Source organism: Sus scrofa, chromosome 5, assembly GCF_054392235.1.
Source record: "Sus scrofa isolate SSC_HxYL_T2T_F1_AM1 chromosome 5, Sscrofa_HxYL_maternal_Yorkshire_Landrace_v2.0, whole genome shotgun sequence".
NCBI classification, from domain to species: Eukaryota; Metazoa; Chordata; class Mammalia; order Artiodactyla; family Suidae; genus Sus; species Sus scrofa.
In genome coordinates, this window is record NC_139387.1 from 103094414 (window position 1) to 103114164 (window position 19751).

At 33.3% G+C, this 19751-nt stretch overlaps 1 protein-coding gene across 13 annotated transcripts in view; it reads left to right on the forward strand.

Annotated features, from left to right (window-relative positions):
* The window catches only part of MGAT4C (MGAT4 family member C), a 731126-nt gene that overhangs the window by 392845 nt on the left and 318530 nt on the right, over nt 1–19751 (forward strand).

Below are 19751 nucleotides of genomic sequence, written 5' to 3' on the forward strand. Positions count from 1 at the left end.
ATTCTGCTTCATTACTCAATATATTTTGAAAAAAATGTCATACCTTAGAAAATGAAATAGATACTGGTTCAAATTTGAAAGGAATATAAAAGGAAGAGATGCTTATTTATTGTTAACATTGTGCTGAGAGGTTTTTACACTGACCTCTTTTTTTTTTGGATGTGAGATATTTTAGCAAATGCAAAAAAAAAAAAAAAAAAAAAAAGCAAAACAAACAAACCGACTCTATTTTATTTCTGTGATGGGATACATAAAACTAAAACCTAATATCTTCCCTTCAGTTTTAACTTTGCTACATTTTGTGTAAAATTAAGCCAGTAAATGGCAGAGGTAGTTAAATGAAAGCAATCAGTAAAATCTTTCTAAAGTGTTTTCAGCATGCATGATAGCAGTCTTAAGTGTGGGTAAATTAGCAATATAAACTGATACATTTTCCCTATTTTTTTAAACTTAAAATTGTTTCTTATATTCTGTATTGCATTTCATGAAGTAGCAAAAGGAAAACTCTTCCAAATGGAGGAGGATGGTAACTATATGCTGTATTTATATGGTGTAAGTCTCTTTAGATTCTTGTCCTAATTATGAAAATGTGGAACATTTAACATACACTGGAATTTTCCTATTAATGAATTAAAGCATAATTAGAGAAATACTATAAAAAACTGCTAGATAATTTATGCCCAATTCATAATATTTAAATAAGATATTCTTCACATTTCACACTCCTTAAACTGTGATCTTGTAAATCCTCCTAATAAGCAGGAATGTGAAATAAATACATTTAATAATGTTATTTTCAGGTTTCAAAATATCGTAGGAAGCACTTTTTTGGGAAAAAAAAAAAGAAAGGCAGTTCATAAAGCTAGGGGAAAAATATTGTTATACTATATGCAAAGTACCCAAAACAAGGCATATTTTTATCCTCTTCTCTCCATTTTCAGTTTTTTCTACAGAGAATAAAAATGTATAAAATTTGAATTTTCCGTATTTTTATTAAAATCTATTATTTACCACACTATTACATATTTTCTTAATTTTTTTAGAAAAATATTTTACAAATATAAACTAACTCCATATTATTTTCAGAGTAATTAAAATGAACCATTTCGTTAGAGGCATTTAAAGGATTTAACAACTACTTTGTTGCTGAGATTATAGTGGTACTTTTAAATAGTTTATTATATCCATCATGAGTTTTTCTTCTGTTCTTTGTTTTCTAGTTAATCTTTTTTAATTATATACATTTCAGGTATGCAGCATTATAATTTAACCGCTATACACTCTACAAAGAGATCATCACCACAGACTAGTTACTATCCATCTCCATAAAATTGACCCTCTTTACTTATTTTGCCCACTCCCAAACCCCTTCCTCTTTGGTAATCATTAATCTTATCTCTGTATCTATAAGTTTATTTTTGTTTTTATGTTGTTTTTTTTAGATTTCACATATAAGTGAAAATTTTAAGGTATTTTATTTTTCTGTCTGACTTATTTCACTTAGCATTATTCCTTCAGGGTCCATTTATGTTGTCACAAATGACAGTATTTCATTCTTTTTATGTCTGAGTAGTATTCCATTGCATATATATGTATATATATTGTACATCTTCTTTATCCATTCTTTTACTGATGCATAGTTAGATTATTTTAATATTTTCGGTATTATAAATGATGCTGCAATGAAAATAGTAGTGTATATATATATTTTTTTTAAATTAGTATTTGCATGCTCTTCAGATCAATACCCAGAAGTGGAATAGCTGGATCACATGGTAGTTCTAGTCTTAATTTTTGGCAGACTCTCCATAACTATCTTCCATGGTGGTTGCAGCAATTTCCAGTCACATCAACAGTGTATGAGGGATCCCTTTTCTCTACATCCTCTCCAACATTTGCTATTTCTTGTCTTTTCAGTCAAAGCCATTTTTGCCTCTATTCTCTACATGAGTAACTCCTCATGTTTCAAACTCTACTTAAAGAAATTATTATCACGTCTTCAAAAAAGTATTTCATCATTATTCAATCTAGTTTTGGTTGCTTATGGACCTTCTTTGACCTTATAGCATTTGCTATAATATTTAAGTATTCCACCTGTATTTTATAAATATAAATTATATATGCACAGATATATAGAGAGAAAACATTATTTACCAGTTTATTTTTGTCTCTTCTATAAAACAAGCACAATCTCACCAGCATAGTGCCTAGAATGTAATAAATAGTCAATAAAATTTGTCAAGTGCATGAAAACAGATAATGAAAACTAAATAATTGCATAAATAAAAAAATAGGAAATGTGATGTTCATATTAAATATATAGTATCAAAATTATATAATTACTGGTTTATTTAACAAAATAATTATAAATGCCTATCATATATGAACAGAGAAATCAGCAAACTCCACACAGTAGCTTCTCCACAACACGACTGAAGCCTACCAAAACTTACTAAATATTTAGTGCCATAGAATCCAGAATTAGTATCGTCTTAGAGTAAGTATGAAATTTTCTGTGGATATCTTTTGAAATAGTTTAAAGAAAAACAAAAATATCTATAATTATTAAAAAATGTACATTTATTTCAAAAGTATTTATTAAGTGCTGTCTATGAATAAAAACTGTACAAAAGTCTACAGGTGATTTACTACTGTAAATGGTTAACTCTCACTTCATGAAATCAGTATACAGTAAGAAAATTCAATATATACTTTCAAATACTCAGTAGAGCTTTAACTATAGAGCAGAAGTTGAAAATATTAATAGCAGTTAGCAGAACTAGAATTCATTTTCAGCTGAGGTTATTTTCAATATGCTGAGCAGCAGCATATTGCTGAGGTTAATTTGACACTTCCCTTTGAAGAAAGTGGAGGAATTCTTGGCACAGGAAATGGCATAAGAAAAGCCATAAAGAAGGTATTTAGTAATAATTAGTTGCTCATTTCATTCAACAGGTATATTAGGTAAATGCATAAGGATATTGTATTATGCTTGACAGCTGCTATGCATTATATTGGAAAGTAGATTAGGACAAGATTGTATAAAATTTAACACTAGTTTAAGATTTTAGGATTTTGTTGGTATGTACCTATATCCCTAGAATATGTCCAATCTCTTATTTTAGAAGAATAAAAAATAAGAATGTGGTTATTTTGAATGGTAGTTCACTCAGAAAAATCTGATGTTAGATACTTGAGTTCCCTTTTGTATGTGTAATATACATCAATACGTGAATACCTAGACATGCACACAGACCCTCTACACATACATGTGTGCGCATCTGTGTGCGTGCATAGATAAGTGTGTCACTTAATCTGGCTTTATTTTACAAAATAGTTTAGAGGAGGAGTCGGTGTCAATATGTATAGAAACTGCTAATGACTTTGACAGATATTCAATAAACTGGTAAAGCAAAGAAGCATGACATAAAACGTCATCACTGAAGGGTGTATCTTTCAGAGACCGACCTGAGGAAAAACTCATAAGGATGGTGACTTGTAAAATAAGAAAAATGGAGAAATCCAATGTTTAATTAGAGCCCGATGACCAAAAAATCAAGATGTATGCAATCTGTTACTTCCCTAAACATATTCTTTACAGCACACCCAATGCACTATGTACAGGAATTTTGTGATAATTTTTTTTGTAATTGATAATTTAAAAGAAATTTGAGAAAAATATGCAATATCTGTTTTAGAAAAAGAAAAAACACAATAGCCTATTAAAACTATGAAGAGTCTTACACTAATAAAACTGTGCGTGATTAATCCATTATTTACCAAGCTCATTTAACTAGGTAATGCTTATTTCAAGGCGGTGATCTTTCCCTGATTCTAGGTTGCCTAGGTTTAGATTTACAGTATCATTTTCTGAAAGCATTTACAGTAGGAAAAATAAAAGCAGACTTTCACTGTTTGGTATTTTATATACTATTTAAGAATCTTGGTATTGTTCAAGATTGCAAAGTCATTCTTCTGTATTTCCTTCTAGAATAGTTTCACCTCTAGCTTTACATTTAGTTCTATGAACCAGCTAAAGTAATTTTTGTATACTGAAAAAGTAGGGGTCAAGAACTTTTAAATACAAATACCCAGTCAGTTATGGCATCATTTCATATATACTTTCCTTCTCCATTGAACTGACTCAGGCTTTGTTCCAAAACTAACTGAAAATATTTGTGTAAGATTTTTATTATTCTCTTGATCTTTTTGTGCATTATTAAATTCTTGAGGTGTGCTTTTGAGATATTTGTCTATTATTACTGCAGATTAAGAGCAAGTTTAAAATAAAATAGTGTAACTCTCTGAGATGTGTTCATTTTCAAGATTATCTTGACTATTCCAGATCCTTTTCCATTTTTCTTTAGAATTAGTTGATATTCTTATGATATTTTGATTGAAATTATATTAAAGCTAATAAATAAGAAAATTAGTATTTAAAAATATTGTCTTCTCATAGTTCCCATCATGGCTCAATGGAAACGAATCTGACTAGTATCCATGAGGACGCAGGTTCCATCCCTGGCCTTGCTCAGTGAGTTAAGGATCTGGCATTGCCATGAGCTATGGTGTAGGTTGCAGACATAGCTCAGATCCCGCATGCCTGTGGCTGTGGTGTAGGCCAGCAGCTACAGCCCGGAATTGACCCCTAGCCTGGGAAACTCCAGATGCTGTGGGTGTGGCCCTAAAAAAGACAAAAATAAATTAATTAGTTAAAATATTGCCTTCTCATTTATAATGATGACGTAGCTCTCCTTTCATTTAGGTGTTATTCCTCTCTTAAGCAATTTGTGTTTCCATAATAGAGTTCCCATACATGTATTGTTAGATTTATTCCCATTTAATGTTTATTGATGCTTTCATTGATGGTAATATTTAAAATATTTATTTTTTGTTTTTAGTGTATGGAAATACAATCAATTTTATACTGACTTTTTAGCCTCTGAGATTGATAAATTTATTTATTACTCTATGTATTTTTTTATAGTTTTCACAGGCTTTTGTATATGCACAGGCCTATTATATAACATTAAGGTCTTCATGCCAACATTTATATTTTCATTGCTCTTGATCTTATTTCACTAGTCAGGATTCCCACTATAATGTTGAAGAGAAATAGTGAAAACTTATTCTCTTATCATAGTCTCAGTGTTAGGAAATAAACATTCAGTGTTTATCCCAAGTATGATTTTAGTTTTCACATATGTTCTTAATGGGATTGAAAAAGTTCTACTCTATTCCTAAGTTTTTTTTTTTGTTTTTTTTTTTTAGAGTTTTGTCACAAATGAGTGCTGGATTTCAAATATTCTTTCTGCATCTTTTGTGATGATATCATTTGTCTTCTCTACACTATATGTACATATATATACACACATGTGTGTGTGTCAAATTGCATTGATTACTTTCTGAATGCTAAACTAACCTTGCATTCCTGGAATGTATTCCAATTGATGATCATGTAGCATCCTTCATATATATGAGTGACTTAGTTTGCTATTACTGTCTTGAAATTTTTGTGTTTAGGTTTATGAGAAATATTGGACTGTAATTTTCTTTCCTTTCTGGTCTTTATCTCATTTGGTGTCAAGGCATAAAATAAGTTTCAAAAGCTTTCTTCCCTCTATTTTCGAAGTTTGTGTCTGATTTATTGATCAAGTAATTGATAAGATTCACTAGAATAGCTACTTTAAAAGCTATTATATTTATTTATTTACCTATTTTTTTAGGCCACACCTGTGGCATATGGAATTTCCTGGGCTAGGAATCGAATCCACACCACAGCTGCAACCTAAGCCACAGCTGTGGCAATGCTGAATCCTTAACCCACTGTGGCGGGCCAAAGATCGAGCCTGTGCCTCAGCAGCAGCTTGAACCATGGTAGAGACAATACTGGATCCTTAACCTGCTGCACCACAGTGAGAACTCCTAAAAAGCTATTTTAATAGTTCTTTAAATAGCCTGGAATTTTATTTGTATAATTTCCTGTTTAATAGATAAAAGGATATTCAGGTTTTTCTTTATTACCCTATGTCAGTTTACAGCAGTTTATGTCTTTCAGAAAATGTGTCTATTGCATCTACTTAGATGAAACTATTGATAAAATAGTATTATGAAATATTATGAAATTGTATTGCTGACTAGACCGGTAGTACTGTTCACTTCATTCTTGATATTGGCATTTTAAATTCATCCTCTTTGTTTTCCCTAAATAGGGATAAGAGTATAACAATTTTATTAATCTTTTCAAAATTCTTTAATTTTGTTGATTTTTAAATATTTTTTCGTTTTCAAATTCTTTGATTTTTTGATTTTTAAATATTTCAAAATTCCTTTAATTTGTTGATTTTTAAATATTTTTCACTACAAATTCATTGTATCAAATTCATTAATTTTCTGTTCTTCTAATCCTTTTGGATTTTAAAATGATTTTTTGCTTTCTACCTTCTAAAGTTAGAAGATTAGATTATTAATTTTGTACTTCACTTCTTCACCAATGAAACAATTTGTAATTATGAAATTTTTCCCAGGCAGTGCTTAAAATTTTACACAATTTTTGCCATGGTCTACTTTAATTACTGTATAGTTTGAAATGACATCCAAATTACTTGGTGATTTCCTCTTTAGCCTATGGATTATTTACAAGTTTAATGTTTAATTTCTAATTATTGGAGATTTTCTACCTTTTTCACTTATTCATAATTGATAGCTTTGTGGTAAAATAGTAAACTGTGCATTTAATTATTGGAAAATTTTAAAGAGTTATTTTAAAGCCTACTATATGTTGAATGCACTATGTACTGAAAAGAATATGCATCCCACAGTTTGGAAAATAGTGTTCTATAAATGTCAATTAGTTAAATAAGTTGATAATTGTGTTCATTTTTTTTTTGTATTTTTGTTTTCAATTACCAAAGCAGTATTAAAATCACCATGCAAAAGTGTAGATTCTTTCTTCAATTCTGTCAATTTTCATCTCATGTAGTTCAAAAATCTATATATAATTAGGTTATTATGTCCTCAATGAATTGACCCTCTTTATCACTGGAGTATATTGCTCTTGATGTCTGGTAATATTCTGCCTTGATAACTACTTTGTCTATAATTTTTTATCTTATTAAGTGAATACTAAATAATCATGGAATTAACTGAAACTGAATTAGTATTACAATAAATATTAAATATAAATTAATATGTTTAGGAGTTCCCGTTGTGGCTCAGTGGTTAACGAATCCGACTAAGAACCACGAGGTTGCGTGTTCAATCCCTCAGTGGGTTGAGGATGTGGTATTGCCGTGAGCTGTAGTGTAGGTCGTAGACGTGGCTTGGATCCTACTTTGCTGTGGCTCTGGCATAGGCTTGGCAGCTACAGCTCCAACTGGACCCCCGGCCTGAGAACCTCCATGTGCCGTGGGTGCGGCCCTAGAAAAAGGAAAAAAAAGACCCCCCCAAAATTAATTAATTAATATGTTTATTAAAATGTTTCCCAGTTTGTCATTCAGTAATTTTTAATAGTCATCCACCATATCTGAATACAAAATACTGCTCATACGTGTATTTATGTAGAGAGTCATTTGAAAGCTTAAAAGACAAAAATCATGGTATGCATATAATATTTAAATGATGGACATAAAGACCTAAGTAAATAATTCAAACCCATATGTAGACATTTGCAGCTAATAGGGACATTAATGGTAGATGTTCCATTTTATACATTGAAAAATTAATCCTGTGAGAAGCTAAAAACTAGTCCCCAAACACAAATATTGTTAAGGTCTAGGGTATCAATGTTGTTTTGTTCTACAAACTACTGATACTCACTGAATAGGGCCTTTGTGAAGATATCCAAAACTGAAAGAAAAAGACAAAAGGTTTCAAACATTTCCTGATAATAGGGAAGTGGAAAATATCCATGTCGTAGCATCCTTAACCAAGGTCCTCCACCTTCAAATCCACCATCTTTTCAGCTACAAAAATGATTACAATTCACAATGGAAAATACGTGTCCTTTTTGTTTCCCTCTAGCTTGCAAAAAAGAAAGAAAGGAAGGAAGGAAGGAAGGAAGGAAGGAAGGAAGGAAAGAAAGAAAGAAAGAAAGAAAGAAAGAAAGAAAGAAAGAAAGAAAGAAAGAAAAAGAAAGGAAGGAAGGAAGGAAAGAAGGAAGGAAGGAAGGAAGGAAGGAAGGAAGGAAAAGACTGGTTGCAATTTAGGTGTCACTGCCCCATGAATAAAATATTTTCAAGGGTAAATGAGTGAGTGTTTACTTATATAATGGAAAAGTGAGAAGTGAATAGTCTGAATAAATACCATTCGTGTTAAAATAAACACCAAGATATTCTTTTGGGAAAAGAGACTTAACTTCTATGGTCAGATAAAAAGGAAGAATAACACATCCTTGTTCTTGCATGAGTACCCCCCAGTATGATTATACTTATCTCGAGTACCTAAGTCCTAACTCCTATGCCCTTTAATTAGAAAGCACATGACAAATCTTCATTATCTTAGTTGTTTTAATTGAACAGGTAAGGGGTACCTAATCGTGAGTACATAAAGAAATGCCAGGGACAGTTTCTTGGCAGAAGACAATTAGGTTGAACTGCCGTTTTTACCAGTGCATTAGGTTTGTGGCAATCAGGGTCCAGTTTAAGCTCTTTAGAAACGTGTGCTTTTAGTCATTTGGTTTTCTAGCAATAAGTATCAGAGACAAGGCATTAGTACCTGAGTACAAATATCCTTTTAAAAAGAAAAACTTTCTAAAAACCGTGACTTCTAAAAAAATTGGTTACTAATTCCTTTTGTTGACTGTATTTCCCATGATGATACATTTAAAGTGCTAAGTAAGAGGTGCTCACTGGTAACATTTGTTTGTCAAAAAGCTTGTCAAGATTCTATCCTTAGCATCTTAATGGAATGTCCATAATCAACTCATGCTCCCAGTATTTTTTTCTAGTACAATTATGATCTTATGATCAGTTCCACAAAAAGGTAAAACAGAGTTTCCTTTGCCATTTGTTTGTTTGTCATGTTTCCTTTCTGAGTTACATAATTGTAAGTTTCTTGCACCTAGAATGCATATGTTATAAATATTCTCTTCCTAAATAAACCTAAAAACCAAACATACAGCTTGGCAGGTCAAGTAGTGAACTTATCCACTTAAATCTTATTTACGGAGTTCCCATCGTGGCGCAGTGGTTAACGAATCCGACTAGGAACCATGAGGTTGCGGGTTCGGTCCCTGCCCTTGCTCAGTGGGTTAAGGATCTGGCGTTGCCGTGAGCTGTGGTGTAGGTTGCAGACACGGCTTGGATCCCGCGTTGCTGTGGCTCTGACGTAGGCTGGTGGCTACAGCTCCAATTAGACCCCTAGCCTGGGAACCTCCATATGCCTCGGGAGCGGCCCAAAGAAATGGCAAAAAAGACAAAAAAAAAAATCTTATTTACATTGCTGTTGTCAATATAGAATTCTAATTCAATAAAGACGATGTTAGTAAGGTTAAGAATAAGTGACATCATTTGGTGGCAGTTATCCTGACGATTCTCAGACCTTCTTGCCTTTCATATCATGTTCTAAATATGCTAAATGAACTATTTGAGGCTTCTCCCATCACCACATTATCTTTCTACAGGGCCACATGCATTACTATTATATTTAGCTGAAGCTATCCCTCTCCATTTCTTATCATCTTTCATTACTTAGTTCTTATTTTTTTAATGACTCAGCTTAGAAGCTGTCTTCTCTGGACTTCCCCTGAACTACGAAGCAATGGTCAAACTTCCTATGGTTGCATCCACAGTACCTTGAGATTTTCTCCAATATACAATATTTTAGACTATAAACAATGTTGATATGTCTATAGTCCCTAAAAGACTATACTTAATAAAAGTGATAGCTCCTGGTACAAAGAAGATGCTGACAACCTCTGCTAAAACAATGAATATGTTTTGTACATCCTAAGTCTCATTGTAGACGTTTTGGCTCATTTCATTCTGTTTCTGTGCTGATAATGATTATAGTAATGTTATAAATTGAATATATGCTTTAAAAGCCAAATTTCAGATAAAGATCAAAGACCACACTTATCTCTGCTTCCTCTCCATCCTCAAACTCCAATGAAATGACTCTAAAGGGTGTTTTATTTTCATTTCAAGATATAAACTCTCAAGTTGGGGAGATTGGGAGTTGAGAACAATGCAGCAATATTTTGCAAGCTGGGAAGTCTCTGGGTTAGAGGTAAATAACAACACGAGAAAAATAAACTCTAAGCTATCAGTGGGGAAAGACAAGAAATAATACAATTGACTTCACACTGCAGAATTTCCTAAAGTCTTAGTAATTTGCAGCACAAGCTACCTCTGGTTCTAGGTATAAATGATAGGGTAGGGTAGAAACAAAAAATAGAAAATGATTAAAAATGAAAAACCATTAGTTCTGTGGATATTTTGTATATTGAGAGTAGTACCCAGTTCTTGGTGGCAATATTTTCATATTTTTCTAATTAAATCAAGAGTTTTATTTTGAAATCCTATACTCTTAATTATCTTAACTTCCTCCAATTTGTTTTCATATTTTTAAAGCTTGATTTTTTAAATTCCAATTCTACTACATTAGCCATAGTATTCTTAGTTTTGATTAACGCCTAAACTCATGAAGCATAAAAGGTTTCAACCAGCACCAGGCTTCCTTAGCTGTAATAAAGAATGCACATCCGTTAACATTCAGCAGGACTGAGACAAGGATGAGTTAAATGGGGCACTCACTTTCAGTATAAAATGTAAGGGAGCAACAATCATCTCAGCAATCTAAATAAGTAATATTTTAATAAAATATTTTTTAAATTAATGCATAAATTTAAAATGAACAAAATAATTTTTAAATGAAGGCAGTATCAGTATTGCTGATTTTTCCTTTTGCATCAGCTCTGGTGTGTCACAGCATAAGATTGCAAGATACTATTGGAAGGTAAATGAAAACAATTCCTAGGAAGCAAAGCAGAGAGACCAAAGAAAGGAGAGCGAGAGAAATTAGCAGCTTAGTGTATACATCTAGGTGTCCCAATATCTGAATTATAGACTTTCAGAAAAAATGGATTGGTGTATGTGGTACCTCATAGTGATTTTGATTTGCTTTTCTCTAATAATGAGTGATGTTGAACATCTTTTCATGTGTTTTTTGGCCATCCATATGTCTTCTTTTGAGAATTGTCTATTTGGATCTTCTGCCCATTTTTTGATAGGGTTGTTTATTTTCATGGTACTGAGCAGTAGGAGGTGTTTATAAATTTTGGAGATTAATCCCTTATCAGTCAATTCATTTGGAAATATTTTCTCCCATTATGTGAGTTGTCTTTTCATTTTGTTTAGGGTTTCTTTTGCTGTGAATAAACTTTTAATTTTGATTAGGTTCCATTTGTTTATTTTTGTTTTTACTGCCATTACTCTAAGAGGTGGATGTCAGAAAAGATGTTGCTGTCGTTTATGTCAGAGAGTGTTTGGCCTCTGTTTTCCTCTAAGATGTTTATAGTATCTGGTCTTATTTCTAGGTTTTTAATCTATTTTGAGTTTATTTTTGTGTATGGTGTTAGGGAGTGTTCTAATTTCATTCTTTTCCATGTGGCTGTCCAGTTTTCCCAACACCACTTATTGAACAGGCTGTCTTTTCTCCATTGTATATTCTTGCCTCCTTTGTCATAGATTAGTTGGCTGTAAGTGTGTGGGTTTAATTCTGGGCTTTCTATCCTGATCAACTGATCTCTATTTCTGTCTTTGTGCCAGTACCACATGGTTTTGATGATTGTTACTTTGTAGTATAGTCTGAAGTCTGGGAGCCTGATTCCTCCAGCTCCATTTTTCTTTTCAGGATATCTTTGGCTAATCTGGGTCTTTTGTGCTTCCAAACAAACTTCAAAATATTTTGTTCAGGTTCTGTGAAAAATGTCCTTGGTAATTTGATAGGGATTGCATTGAATCTGTAGATTGCCTTGGGTAGTATGTTGACTTTGATAATATTAACTCTTCCATTCCAAGAGCATGGAATGTCTTTCCATCTATTTGTGTCATCTTGGATTTCTTTCATCAGTGTCTTATAGTTTTCAGAGTCAGGTCTCTTGTCTCTTTAGGTAGGTTTACTCCTAGGTATTTTATTCTCTTGGATGTGATGGTAAATGGGATTCCTTCCCTAATTTCTCTTTCTGATCTTTCATTGTTAGTGTATAGAAATGCCATCGATTTCTGTGTATTAATTTTGTATCCTGCGACTTTGCCAAATTCATGGATGAGCTCTAACAGTTTTCTGGTAGAGTCTTTAGGATTCTCTAGGTATAGTATCATGTCATCTGCAAATCATGATAGTTTTACTTCTTCCTTTCCAATATGGATTCCTTTTATTTCTTTTACTTCTCTGATTGCTGTGGCTAGAACTTCCAAAACCATGTTGACTAGTATGGTGAGAGTGGACATCCTTGTCTTGTTCCTGATCTCAGCGGAAATTCTTTCAGCTTTCCACCATTGAGAATGATGTTAGCTGTGGGTTCGTCATATATGGCCTTTATTATGTTGAGGTAAGTTCCCTCTATGCCCACTTTCTGAAGGGTTTTTATCATAAATGGGTGTTGGATTTTTATTAAAGTCTTTTTATGCATACCACCTTACACTAGTCAGAATGTCCATCATCAAAAAGTCTACAAACAATAAGTGCTAGAGAGGTTGTGGAGAAAATTGAACCCTATTACTCTGTTGGTGGGAATGTAAATTGGTGCAACCACTGTGGAAAACAGTATGGAGAGTCCCTGAGGAACTAAAACTAAAAATAGAACTACCATTTGATCCAAAAATCCCACTCCTTGGCATCTATCCAGAGAAAACCATGACTCAATAAGACACATGTACGCCAGTGTTCACTGCAGCACTATTTGCAACAGCTAAGATATAGAAACAATGTAAATGTCCATTGACAGAAGAGTGGATAAAGAAGAGGTGTTACATATACATGATGAAATATTACTTAACCATTAAAAGGAATGAAATAATGGCATTTTTAGCAACACGGATGGACCTAGAAATTATCATGCTATGTGAAGTAAGTCAGACAATGAGACACCAACATCAGATGCTCTCACTGACATGTGGAATCTGAAAAAAGGACACGATGAACTTCTTTGCAGAACAGACACTGACTCGCAGACTGAAAAACTAATGGTTTCCAAAGGAGAGAGGTTGGGGGAGGGGGATATCCTGGGGGTTTGGGATGGAAATGTTATAAAATTTGGTTGTGATGATCATTGTACAACTATAAATGTAATAAATTCATTGAGTAATATAAAAAATGGATCAGGAAAAGAATCAAAACAATTCAGTAGTTTTTAAAAACTGAAAAACATAATTCCCCACACTGCAAGTTTCCACTAAGTACTCAATTCAGTGGATGAAAACATCCACTTGTTGGACTAATTATTAATACATTATTTAAGTATGCCTTAGAAATTCATGTAAAAAACACAAGTACATACCTAAATGCATAAACACTTAGACATACAATTGAGCCTAATTAAAATGTTTTCTGGCATTCCTATTATGGTGCAGCAGAAACGAGTCCAGCTGGAAGCTGTGAGGTTGCAGGTTCGATCCCTGACCTCGCTCAGTGCGTTGAGGATCTGGCATTGCTGTGGCTATGGCGTAGACTGGCAGCTGTAGCTTCAATATGACCCCTAAACTTCTGTATGCCATGGGTGCGGCCCTAAAAAAAGAACAAAAGAAAAAAATGTTTTTTCTAAATATTCTTCTTTAACCAATAATATTCATTCTTTATCTGATTTTGATATACTTGTGTAGCTAGATAGGTAGATAAATAGAGAGAGTTAGTGATAAACATAGCGAATGACATACAGAGAAGTAGAGGGATACACTAGTATTAAAGGCAACACTAAAATATTTTATCAAGCATCAATATGTTTAAGCATTATTAGATTATAATAACAATAATATAATAAAGGAATAGTAAAGCTAGTTTTCACTGAGCTTTTCTATATGTCCGTCACTCTTCCAGGTCTTTTATGTAGATTATCTGATTTAATCCTCAGAGTAATTTTTGAGTCTTCACCTTTTTTTCTTCCTTATATTGAGGATAATTCAACATAAGTACTTTCATCCTTGGTAATCTGTCTGCACTGATGTAAGCGTTTTTGATAATCATCTGCTTAGTCCATATCTCATCTTACACAGTCTCTAAGGACCGTATGAACAATGTGGAATCTATCTCAGGAAAAATACAATAGCTGTGCAAGTGGCCCGCATGGCAATATTTCAGGGTGGTTAAATAGAAACTGCCATGAAAAAGGCTTTCAAATAAATAGATATTTTCAAATGTATAATTCACTGTATGCAATATGTTATTTTTTCCCTTTTGTTGTTAAGATGTAGTTGATTTACAATGTGATGCCCATTTCTGCTGTATAGCAAAGGGACCCAGTCATACATATGCAATATATTGTATGTTACAATGTAGACTGTCTTTCGAAGTCCTCTTATAGCGTCATGACCTTTATACCTGAGAATATCTTTGAAAGTGCATTTTTTAGAGTATTAGAATATGCAGGTATTACTGCTCATTTAAAATAAATATAGATGTTCACACACAGGTTACATAGACACACTTTTCTCCTGAGTTCCAGAGACATGTCAGGAACACTGTTGTGACATAAGATTGCACCTGGAATTTTCTCAGTAAAAAAAATCTCCAGAAATACCTCCAGATAAAGCCAAGATGTTTTAGAACTTCTCTGTTGATGAGGCTCCAAATTCAATCTCTTTTTTCTGAATCCTGGCATTTACAGCTCATTACAAATGCATTCTTTGAAGCGGTGAACATGACTGTCTTATGGGATTTTAGTAGATTATCTTTAGGTTTCAAAGGAGCTGCGTGAGTTGCTGAGACGGAGATCAAGAATTTAAAAGAAGCTGAGGCACCTACTAGAACAGCCTCAGGACAAATATAACCAGGTTTTAAGAAAGATCTTCTTTTTACAGGTAGCTCTCATTAAATGAATGGTGATGTAGGAAATAATACAAATAAACAAAAAAATACTTACAAACATTGTTCACAGCTCCCACCTGCAGGGCTTCCCCAAAGACCTTAGAATCTCGGGGATATTCTGCTTCTTAGTCCTTCCCATCTCTCTGTGCCATAGCACTGCGCCCTAATTAACAGATAACCAAGAACAAAAATAGCTTTCATTTCAGAGTTTCCATCATGGCTTAGTGGAAACAAGTCTGATTAGCATCCATGAGGACGCAGGTTTGATCCCTGGCTTTGTTCAGTGGGTTAAGGATGTCGTGTTGCCGTGAGCTGTGGTGTAGGCCAGCAGCCATAGCTCTGATTTGACCCCCAGCCTGGGAACCTCCATATGCCACAGGTACAGCACTAAATCCATATTTAATTTCAACAAGCTAGTTGAATCAGGTAACAAATGGAGAACTTGTGCAAAATGAACTTTGCCCTTCACTTGATGTAATCCTTACCTTTCCATGGTGAAAACATTTAGTTGACGTTTTACAATGCATGGCATCTCAGGAACTTAAGGTGATGGTGAAATGACAGTAGGTTTTATTGTAAAAGGATAGTAAAGTATTCAAAGATATTTGGTCCTATCTAAAAGGTCTGGGAGCTCTTTGGTCCATAAGACATCCATGCCAAAAGGTCCTGGCAATTTAGTTCTATCCAAAACATCTAGGATCGTATTTGGTCTATGCCAAGTGGTTTTGGAAAGGACTAAGAAACAAGGACCTTTTGATGTGGACCAAATGTCTTATGGATGTTTTAGACAGGACCAAATATTCTGCATGGATCCTAGTGCATTTACATAACTGATTATAATCATTTATATGATAGAGTCCTATTTATTTATTTATTTATTTTTTTTTTTTTTTTTTGTCTTTTTGCCATTTCTTGGGCCGCTCCCACGGCATATGGAGGTTCCCAGGCGAGAGGTCGAATTGGAGCTGTAGCCGCCGGCCTACGCCAGAGCCACAGCAACGCGAGATCCGAGCCGCATCTGCAACCTACACCACAGCTCACGGCAACGCCAGACCCTTAACCCACTGAGCAAGGCAGGGATCGAACCCGCAACCTCATGGTTCCTAGTCAGATTTGTTAAACACTGAGCCACGACGGGAACTCCAGTCCAATTTATTTTAGGGAAAATTTTAAGAAAAGGAATCTGACACTTCCAAACAGCATGATGACATTCGAGGCAATCATATAAAAACCTTTCTGGCATCAAAATACAGCTTGTCTAAATCATTCCCCTTAACTACCTTACCACCTTATTTTTGTGGTTATTATTTAAGGGGGCGTAGATAAGTCCCTTTTGGAGTGATTTTTATTAGCTAAAATGTTTTGACTTTAATTTTTAACTGTTTTCATTCTCATTGTACATATTCTGTTGAATATGATTTTGTTTGGAGAAGGAAAACTGGTAAAAGATCTGCACACTTGCAGAGATGTGAAAGTTCATGTGGTTTTCTTCATTTTTAAAAATGATTAAATATGTCGGTTCTACAGATATAACAGTTTCCATCTGTGACATAAACATGACCTAAATGTACCTACAAATGTCAAATTTACTTACTCTTTTGTAATATCATCTACTTTTTTGTAATGCAAATTTTACTATTCCAAAGTCTAATGGATTTAAGGCTTTATGATTCTTTTCTTCAGCTGAGTGGCTGGATAGAGAATAAAAATAATATTTATTGGCTACTTACTATGAAAAAGATATGGGTATCTCATTTAGTCCTCCAGCAATATTATGTACAGGAAAATAGCATCCTCATGTTTATGAATAATAGGCAGATTTATATTGGTCATATAGCTTACTCAAGGTCGCAGCCAATCAGCAGAATCAAGCTGGTCTTCCTGCCTTCTAAGCTCATGCAATGCTCACGACACCATCTGACACTGAGAATGCAAGTCACATGATGGTAACAGAATAAAAACAACCAAATGGAGATCCCGGTGTCAGGCATGAATTATATTGCTTTTGATACAGCCGTTGCTTATGGTTCCTTTATTTTACCCACTTTACAGATAAATAAACTGAGCTATAGAGAGGTTTGGATTTGCTCATGTCCAGAGACAAAGTAGTAAAGCCAGTATTAAACCGCAGTCCTTTTAATTGCACAGCTAGAACTTTGCCACTGTTCCATGGTACATTTATCTGTTAATTTGGCTAAGGATTTTTTGTACAGCCTATATCACAAAGCTACAGTAATTTCCCAATAAATACAAATTTGTTTTACATATACCTAAGTATATAAAGATTAATGAGCCCTTCATATGGAAACATAGGGAAAAGAGTCAATATATTACTACATGAAGGGAAAATAACGTTTTATAATTTTCAGTATAAGCAGTTACTGTGAATTAAATTACATTAAAGATAATTGAATCTAAAGTATGAAAAATAAATGTCTGTATTTGTGTATCTACCTACTGCAAATAAACATGCATTGTATTGATCTGGTAGCTTCAAAGCATTATTCATACTTGTGTGAGGCATCACTGAAGCAGGCAACATTTACGTTAAAACAATTGATCTGCTTCTAAATAGCTACTATAGGTCAGAAAAAGTGACATTTGTCCTCCAACATATATTAGAATAGCTGAAATAATTTAAAAACTCGCATCTGGAACTGAACATGTCATTTTAATACTACAGGGCTGAATAAAAATCATTAGGAAGTGGTTCTTTGGGAAAAACAAACAATTGTCATTAGATTTCTTAAGACTTCCATCCAAGTGGCTCTAATAAGCCACGTCTCTTGAGAATGATACAAACCAAATAAACATGTAGACATAAATCTGGGGCAGAGAGCAAAAATTACTGGAAAAGCAATAGTGACTGTATTCCCAACTTGTTTGGCACAGGCAGAAAAAAATTTCATTTCTTTATGGATTTGTTAACAAAGTGTTTATATTCTTACCATTTTATCTCCTAATACAACATTTGAATTTCTAAACAGTACAATTACTATGTTGTTCTTATAATTTTCCCTTGAGAATTCACACTTAATAAAGTGGCACATTTAAAACATGCTCTAATTACTCCGAGGTTTAAATCACATGGTTAGCAATAAAATCTACAGCTAAGCGACTAAAAGAAAAAAGGAAACAATAAAGCATATAAAAATCTAACAAAAAATAAAATAAATGTAAAATAAATTTTAGTCAATAAATAACTAAAATGCACAAAAAAGATGATAAAGAGATGTAACAATATAGAAAGAAATATGCATCAGAAACCATTTCACAATGACAGGCACACTAAAGTTTCCTATTGCAATGTAATAAGTTTTCTTATATGCATATGAATCACATAGAAGCATCAACCAATGTTTTGCCATCCATGAAAATCTGCAGAAATATAAGAGAGAGAGAGAGTTAAAATAAAGTAGCCATAAGATTTTAACTAACTTTAGAAGAGAAATTTTTATTTTGTTTGGACAGTAGAGATTTAACTCGCAAGTTGAGGAGATCAATGAGTTTGTGACAATATGCTTAATTTGCACTACTGTATTCAATTGAAAGGGAAAAAATTCTGCTTCTATGATAAATCAACTGAAGAATAAAACTAATTTAGGTCTAATTTTTATTCCTAGCTTTCTTTTGATTAGTAAAGGCTTATATACAAATTTTAACCTTCCATTCAAATACAATATTTTGTCTTCTATTGATTTCTACATTTTATAACCTTGAATCCTGTGAATGAAACTACATTGATTCATTTAGAATAATGGGTAAGATTTAGTAGTTTTTTGTAGTCATTGATTTTAACTATCCTATTTGTATGAAAGGGATTATGGAAAGCATCAACAAGTTTATAGGAATATTTTTTCAGTCAGAAAGCAAAGAGCATGAATTGATTTTAAATAATTTTAATGAATCATACATAAAAAATATATTGTGAATTTAGGGGTTTTTTTAACTATTATAATTATGTGTTTTTAAATGCTATAAAATTCCTTTGAGTAATGACTTGACAATGCCTATAGAACAATATTATGCTTTTCTTTAAGCATACTAACTGTATGATCATTGTTTTACAGATTTAATTTTTTCTTCACCTACTGTATACTGAAAACTGCCTTAATAATTTCATGATCCTAAAAAACTATCAGTTCTTTTCATTTGCCACTCCTTTAATCTTATTTTAGAAAATAAAGATTAAATATATTAAAACTGTACACTATTAAGCACTAAATACATTAACAAAAATCATGTAGAACGTTAAAATATACCTTATGATCTTTTAAATTCATGCACCTTTAGAGAGGCCAGTTATCTTATGAGCTATGTACATTTGGGGGGGGGGGTCTTTTTGCCATTTCTCGGGCTGCTCCCGCAGCATATGGAGGTTCCCAGGCTAGGGGTCGAATTGGAGCTGTAGCCACCAGCCTATGCCACAGCCACAGTAACTCAGGATCCGAGCCGTCTCTGCAACCTACACCACGGCAATACCCAATCGTTAACCCACTGAGCAAGGCCAGGGATCAAACCCGCAACCTCATGGTTCTTAGTCGGATTCATTAACCACTGCGCCATGACGGAAACTCCGAGCTATGTACATTTTATTCTTATGCTTTCTCATTCTCTGATATAAAAGGAAAAAGCAATATAAAATAAGATATAATTCCTTACTTTAATACAATTCTTTAGCCACCCTACCTAGGAACAAATGTTTTAGAATTAAAGAAACACTTGGT